Below are 7,976 nucleotides of genomic sequence, written 5' to 3'. Positions count from 1 at the left end.
TCTTGATTGGATGCAGGGGTCTTTTCATTGTTCACTACCATTGATGGTGGTCAAAGGAGAAGTTTTTCCTCGCCCCACAGTGAGCGCTAAATATTCTTACCAAATTTGGCAGAACCTTCTCATGGTGACGTTTGTCCGTGCACTACTAAAAAAAATGCTTTCTACATCGCTCAATTAACTTCGGTTATTGCGAAAACTGATATTAACGAAAGCGCGATGGCATTTTTGTAAATAAATGGAGTTACTTAACATCGATTTTAGAAAAACCGATGTTAACTACTTCATGTTAACATCAGTTATTTAAATAACCGATGTTAACATGATGTTAACTTCATAGACTTAACATCGGTTTTGACAAAACCGATGTTAAGGAGTTGAACTTAACATCGGTTTTTTAAGAAACCGATGTTACCTTGTTGATGTTAACATCGGTTTTCTAAAAACCGATGTTAACATATTCATCTTAAAATCAGTTATCCTTAAAAAACCGATGTTGTTATGTTTATAAGTTAAAATGTTGAAATTTCACAACCCGCACGCTCGCAAACCCTGCACTTTCTCTTCTCTTTCTCCTCCCACTTGAAATCTGCCGGAAACCGCTCGCTTGACACTGACATTGTCCTACTTTGTTTTCAATACTGCCGAAAACCGCTCGCTCGAACCCATAGAACCCCCTATCGAAGAAAACTCGAAGAAAACCCTACACTGCTCTTGGAATTGTGGCTCGAAGAAAAACCTACATACACTCATCCGCTAGGTACTAGGGTGCTGAAACACTCGTGGATGCTCAAAGCTCAAAGCTTTCTCCGCGAGGTACGTAGGTCAACTTTGTGTTCTTTGTGGGTTGTTGTACTTGTGTGCACGATGGTAGAAGTATGCTAAGTTTGGAAGGAGTAATGTGGTTATTGCACGATGGTAGAAGTATGCTAAGTTTGAGTGGGTGTTCATGCTTTATAGTTTTTTATGCTAAGTTTCTACTTCTGTTGATTTGTCTCTGCTTTTTTTCTATGTGCATCCCATACCCAGCACAAGGCCACGTAAACCCAATGCTCAAGCTAGCAAAACTGTTGATTTCAGTTACACTTAGATGCTCCACATTGTCAATAAACTACCCAAGCTACTCTTCTCACCAATGATGTTGGTCTAGTTCTGTTATGGCTATTCTGTGACGTATATTGCACTTTTACTATTAATTTTTCTCACTGGAAGTTTGTTGACTATCCGCAAGTTTATTGACTATACCTGTATGCTTTTACTATTAGTTTGTCTCACTGAAAAACTGGGTGCCATTTCTCTGTTGAGTAGCCACATTTGTTTAAAAAATCTTTGCTTGCTTTGCTCACTTTTATCTAATATTAGTATTAGAATTAGAAGGCCACTTCAACACCCAGTTAATAATTCTCACATCTACTAGGTCTTTGGTTATTTTCAATAATTAACACTTTCATGACCTGAAATTTTGAAACTTGAACCAAAAATAAGATATTGTTTGGTGAAAATTGGGTTTCTCTATATGTGGGTCTCTTTATCCTAATCTGCCACATGGGTCCAAATGTGCACTGTGTTTTGTAGAAAAAAAAAAGAGAATTTTCTTTACAGGAAGAAAGTCTGGTGTTCTTATCTTAGGTTTGTGTCCATTTGTGTGTTAGGGTTTTTTTTAGTTCCTTTTATCTTTTTTTTAACCCCAGATAGAGGGTAATATGGAGGATGTTGAAGAAGCTAATATAGCAGCTGTTGAGAGCTGTCATTGAGTTCTGAGTATGATGTATCAGTCAAGGAATGAAGTTCATTGTAGGAATTTGATGGTGGAAACTACAGGGGCTATAGTGAGGTTCAAGAAAGTTGTTTCACTCCTAAATAGTGGTTTGGGTCATGCAAGAGTAAGGAAGCACAAAAAACTTCAAATCCCTTTTTCTGAAAGTATTCTCTTGGACAACCAAATTTGTAAAACCGAATTCAAAATGTCTGGAGTTTCCTCATACAAGTTTTACTAAGAATTCAATTCAGGGATTGGGTCAAACAGTTAGAAATTCAATCTATATGATGGGAAAACCTAGTTTGGAATTGAGCTCCAATGAGAGAAGCCCTCTAAACCTTACCTGACAAACTTCATGAACACATTACCACTTCCTTAAGCAACAACAAATGAAACATGAAGCAGAAATAATGTTTCGAAGGAACAATAGTGTCGTAAATTTGAATTTTGAGAACTCTAGCTAAACACCATCAATGTTGTCGTCTACTAGGTCTTTCATTTCTTCCTTGAGCATAGATGGAAGTGTGGCTAACATGGATGGAAATGGAAGTGCATTCCATTTACTAGGAGTTGCACACTCTTCTTATCAGAATTCACAACAACACAAGAGAAAGTGCATTCCATTTGACTTCACCCTCGTTCTGTGTTCTGGTGTTACTGTCTCATATACACTATTAACCATTGATGATTAATGACTGTTATCTCAAAGATTAAAGTTCATTTTCACATTCAATTAATTGTTTTATGCGTCCTCTGCAGGAAATATAGATTGAAAAGATCAGTTAAGATGCCTGCTACCAGCAACAAACTTGCGGATATCCCTCCCCATGATCAGTAAAGGTGCCGCAAGAGCCTTCATATAATTTACTCCTAAGCATACATGTATAGTTGACTTATTGGCATTTCTCAAGTGAATTCAAGAGCCTTCACATAATTTTTGACGTTTCATGTGCAACTTCAGTAGGGTAGTCAAGAAAAAAGACGACTAGGAAGAAGATTATCGTTAAAATTCATAAGGAATATTTTCATGTTGCAAATCTTACTTTAGTTAGTTGCTTTTATTCTTGTTAGTAAGATCTCATATCAAATATATATGCTTGTAAATGTTTTCTTGAAATTCTGCAACTTGTTCTAAATACATCTCATATCAACTTGTTGTTGTAAATGTAAAAAAGATATCATGTGGCATTACTTAATTTGAGAATTTAATATAAAAAATATGATAAGTTTAAGTTAAATACTACATGTTTATTTTAGCTTAGTTCAATTTTAGAGTATCTCTAATACAAGAACTCAATAGGAGTTTTTCTTAACTCTTTTGATGAATCCTTTTGTTACCACAATCAAATTAGCCAGGATCACAAAAACATCCCTTCAAGAAACTTGTCTGAGTTATCATCATCGTCATCAATTTTATGATGACTTGCTGAACTCAAAGCCTTTTTCCCTGTAAATACATGGTCAAAAAAGTTTAAGCTTGTAACAGAAAATTAAATTTTTTTCTTGGTTAACCCAAGTAGGTTTTTTGGTTTCTGCTGCCAATGTCGTGCTGACCTGAGGTACGTTTCACTGCCATTGGCGTTGTTGGGTTCGAGGTAAGATTGATGTCTTCATTGTCTAATAGTCAGTGTATTTTTCTCTTAAATAGTCACTGGATATTTCTGATCTTACATCCTGTTAGACTTTTGGTTTCTGTTGGCAGTGTTGTGGTGACCGTCGTATCGTTCCACTGGCGTCGTCGACCTCCAAGGCTCGAACCACCGTCCTTCCACTTAGATGCGTAGTTGCACTCGTCGGCTCAAGCTACGACCGCAGCACGCCTTAGCCGCCGCCAGTTAACAAGGTATGAGCTCTACCTTAGTTTGTTGCTCTTCTTAGTAAGTTCTTAATCAGTGCGGTGGGATTGATACTGTTTTCTTTGGGACAACCATTTTTGGACCTTAATTGGTTCTATTCTTAGTGATAGTAACTTAATATATGTGGTGACGATGCATTGTGAGTTTGTGACCATTGTAATTTGCATGATTAAAATGTTTGAAGTTTTGGGTATCGTTTTGTGCTTGATTCTTAGTCTGAGATAAGTGTCTAATAGTAGTGCATTGTGACCTCTCTAATTTGCTTTTTACTTCTTTATTCTATTTATCCCATAGTCAATATTCACAATTGTTTACCTTCTCCCAATTTGTGTGCATTTCTGGTTTCTAAGGTACTAATAGAAACTTCTTTTTTTGTGCATATTCTGAATTGTTATTGACAATCTTTTTCTTTTTTTTGTTTCCTTAACTGTATGACATGTACACATTCTGATGTTTTAACTCATGGATGTCGTTAGGAAGTTTGAACTTGAAGAATAAGCTTCAGGAATTATATTAATTTCTGATGGCACTAATTTGTAGGACTGAGAGTAGCATCTCAGAGTGGCCTTTGGTTCCAGTAGAAGAATTGTTTTCTTTGGTTGGCATTAATAAAATCATTTCCAGTGCTCATTTTTTTGCTATTTCCTAGATTACATATTGTTTTCTATCTTTTTTCTCCTTGGTGTTTATCACTATCCCAATTTCCAATTAGCTTTATTTCATTGTACAACTCAGGTTCATTGTATGTTAAGAAATTGAGATAATTACCCTTATTTGTGTGTACTCTATTAACAATCTTTGTATACATATCATTTCAAGGTTCCACATCCTATACATCCATCAAAGTTCTTCACTAGAAATTAGAAAACATGTCTTAATATCACAAAAGAAAAATAAATAATCCTTAGGTATCTACTGCCTACTTACTATGGTAAATACAACAACCAATTGAAATCTGGGGTAGCTGCTTGAGTAAAGAGAACCTGGAGTGCTTTCCTCTATCTCAAGAGGTACAAATATATTGATGCTTTTAGCCTCTAGATAAAAGTATGCATTGCATGGCCTTGTTTTGTTCATCATTGTTCAATGGCCACCAAAGAAACTTCAGATAGAGAGAAACAACATTATAGGTAGTGAACATGCTCATTGCCGAATGCACACCACCCATCATGATGATGCTAAAAGGCTAAATGCCTCTGTATCCATCCTCCAAGTCACTTCAAGTAGATATTTTATTAAACTGTAGTAGTACCAATGGTACTATAATTACATAACATGAGATATTTTAAGTACATGCATAAATAGTCTGGCAGTTTGAAGGAGACTAAAGTATTGAGTATAGTAAGTTCAATTCTGATTCTAAGTTAGAGAAAAGTAGTTAATTTGGTTTTTATAATTATCAATGGTATTTAAGTGATCCATGTAACTGACTTCTACCCCAGGGATAAAGCTTGGAGGGGTTTGTCGTTGTTGTTGTAAGGAAGCAAAACAATGGCCAAATGAACATCAAAATAAAGAAAGAACGTTGGGTGTTAGACAGTCTAAACATCACTCAGAAACATGAAGAAAGATATTCTCACTCTCATATTGTGGCACAAAGGGAGTGCATGAGTATCACCTGTTTCCATTTTAAGAATTCAAAAATTTCACAATATTTAGTTTTACAATAAAATGTTGATGTATAATGAAAAACACCAGTTAAATGTAAGTCAATAACTGTAGCCATATCTTGTACTTCCCTAGAAAACTATGTCATTGCCCAGTTATCATCATGTCCACATCTCGGTCTAGTGTGATTTTCACTGGTCGATTTAACAGATAAGATTGAACTGAAGCAGCAACAACAATAAAGGCTGATCTTGTCTCCTTCCCCCCAAATCCACCACCAACTAGTTTTGTTTTGCAAACTACCTTTGACATGGGAAGGCCAAGAGCATGAGAAACATATTTCTGGTTCTTCTGAGGAGCCTGCAACAACACAATGTTATTTTCACAATGCAGTTATTTCCTTCAAGCCATAAATTTAGGCCAATACAAACCAAACACTAACACTCACACACATGGGTTCTTTGTTTCACTTTTTTTAAGATTCTGGTTTGGGGAGTGGTTGTTATAGCCACTACTTTTTCATCTTGTTCAATACTTCTTTCAAGCTAAGCATGCCTTATGTTTAGCTTGTTCTCTAATAATATTAAATTTAGCTTCTTCAAAAAAAAAAATAACACTCACACACACACATAACTTCTGTTAGGATCCAATTACAAGGTATGGGACTTGAGTCCCACATTGGAAGTATAGGAATTTAATGTGGGGTTTATAAGGCCATGGGCTCTCCAACCACAACAGCTAGCTTTTGTGGTCTGATTCTCCGAAGGTTCTTATCAAATTTCCTTCCATAGGCCTAGGCATATGTAACACAAAAGACTGAGAAGGTGAGAATGAAGAAAACAACACAGCTCCCACAATAATCTTGTAACAGAAAAACAATGGAGCAAATGTTTCCACCTTGTCAATATGGAAGGAAAGGAACCATCATAAAATAAAGTTTTCAAGATGTCCATATGAGAACCAGCTCTTAAGATGGTCTTTTTTGCTGGAAATTTTCATTTTTTTTGTCCTAAGAGATTTAGATAGAAACTGCTGACATAAAATCAAACCCTTTAATAGTTTTATTCAATTATTCAACCCACATCTCAGTATACTTCCCTCTCTGTATCCTATTTTGAGTTGTAAAGTATACAGAACAACATGCCATAGTTAAGAAAGATTAATTATGCCAAAGTCCAAGTTTCCAAAATGCAAAGTTGTATTCTTGAATGCCCTCCTTTTTACTATTTGCCCATTGTTTGACTCTACTATCATCATTATATAGATCTGCAGTTCTCAACATTTAAATGTATATGAATACTTAAATGGCTGAATCCTACCATAAAGCAATAGATACGATAAAACAAGTTAAAGATTTCAGACTTCAGTTTCCAAGAAATACATATATTATAAAATTTAGGCATTCACTACAAAATTGTAAAACTTACTTGAGTAGATGATATCATATGAACTTCATTTCCACCATCCACTGTCCATATCAAAGTGCTATGTGGCTCCAAATAAAAGTGTTCCTGACCTCCCATCTGAACTTCCCCTTCAATTATTCGGTCACACTGACCTGATTGAAAACAGTGATCAACATCACCTTTACTCAAACACTTTTATGTATTGGGGTGAAAACTTCTAGCATTGACGGCATCCCGTATTGAAAGGATGGCTAGGAGCTCTTCATACTCAACATGAAATCTTCTTGCTGCAATCTTTGCATTTTCATGAGTATCAGCCACAACTACTACTATAACCTAGAAACATACATATATATCTCATTGACTAATAATGACAAAAGGCTAGTACAAGACTAAATATTCCAAGAGAATTCATCACTAATGCTTGTAAATCATCCTTCAATTTTGAGATTTGGACAAAAGTAGACAGCAAGTATCCACAGTGCTTTGTTGTAGTAATATGTCGAATTGTTATATATACACTAGGTTTGTTGTGTTCCCTTGTTGGAGTAGTGTTGATTAGACCTACATTAATCTATTTAGGTTTTTCTGATTTCAATTGGTCTGTGTTAGTATAGAAGAAAGCAAACATGCCATTAGTTTATTTGATGCTTGCATGCACATACACAGTTTCCAAAACCGAATCTATGTACAAAGTTTACATAAATTTCTTTGTAAATATTTATAAGATAAAATAAATTGATTTTAGTTTGTGTTGGTGCCTAGCTATGATGCGATTCAGTGGGTTAGTGAAAATTGATTTGGCAGGGTCTGAGCAGAAAGCTGGTACATATATTGTCTGCGTTACTTTTTCTAGTTTCTTGTCCAATTTGCAGGTATCCCATTTCTTCAATTGTTGAATCTTTTATGGTGCTTGTTTATTGTCTTGGATACTGTATATACACTATGGCTTTGTCATTACAAAATATGCTTGCTTTGGTAGAATATAACATGCCAAAACCTATTCATTTTGTTAAGGTAGACTATAACATATATAGTTGTCTTCCTTTGAATGAGAATGTGTTTTGCTATTAATCGGAATCTCATTAGCATATTTTTCAAACTTGAGTTGACTCCTAGAACTTACAGCTTTACAATCATGTGTTGATTGAGCTCAAGACACACACACACACACATACTCATCATACACACACACACACACACACACAGAAAGCCTAATGACACACACACTCATCATACAAACACACACACACACACTCATCATACAAACACACACACACACACACACACACACACACACACACAAGTTTGATAACAAATTTGTTCAATTATACATGCAGAAATTTCTTC

General features: G+C 35.4%; 1 pseudogene; it reads left to right on the top strand.

Annotated features, from left to right (window-relative positions):
* The first annotated feature begins 1,694 nt into the window (after positions 1 to 1,694).
* LOC114398750 lies at positions 1,695 to 2,594 on the top strand (annotated as a pseudogene).
* The last annotated feature ends 5,382 nt before the right edge of the window (positions 2,595 to 7,976 follow it).

Source organism: Glycine soja, chromosome 19, assembly GCF_004193775.1.
Source record: "Glycine soja cultivar W05 chromosome 19, ASM419377v2, whole genome shotgun sequence".
Lineage (NCBI taxonomy): Eukaryota > Viridiplantae > Streptophyta > Magnoliopsida > Fabales > Fabaceae > Glycine > Glycine soja.
This window is presented reverse-complemented; position numbering and strand designations above follow the sequence as displayed.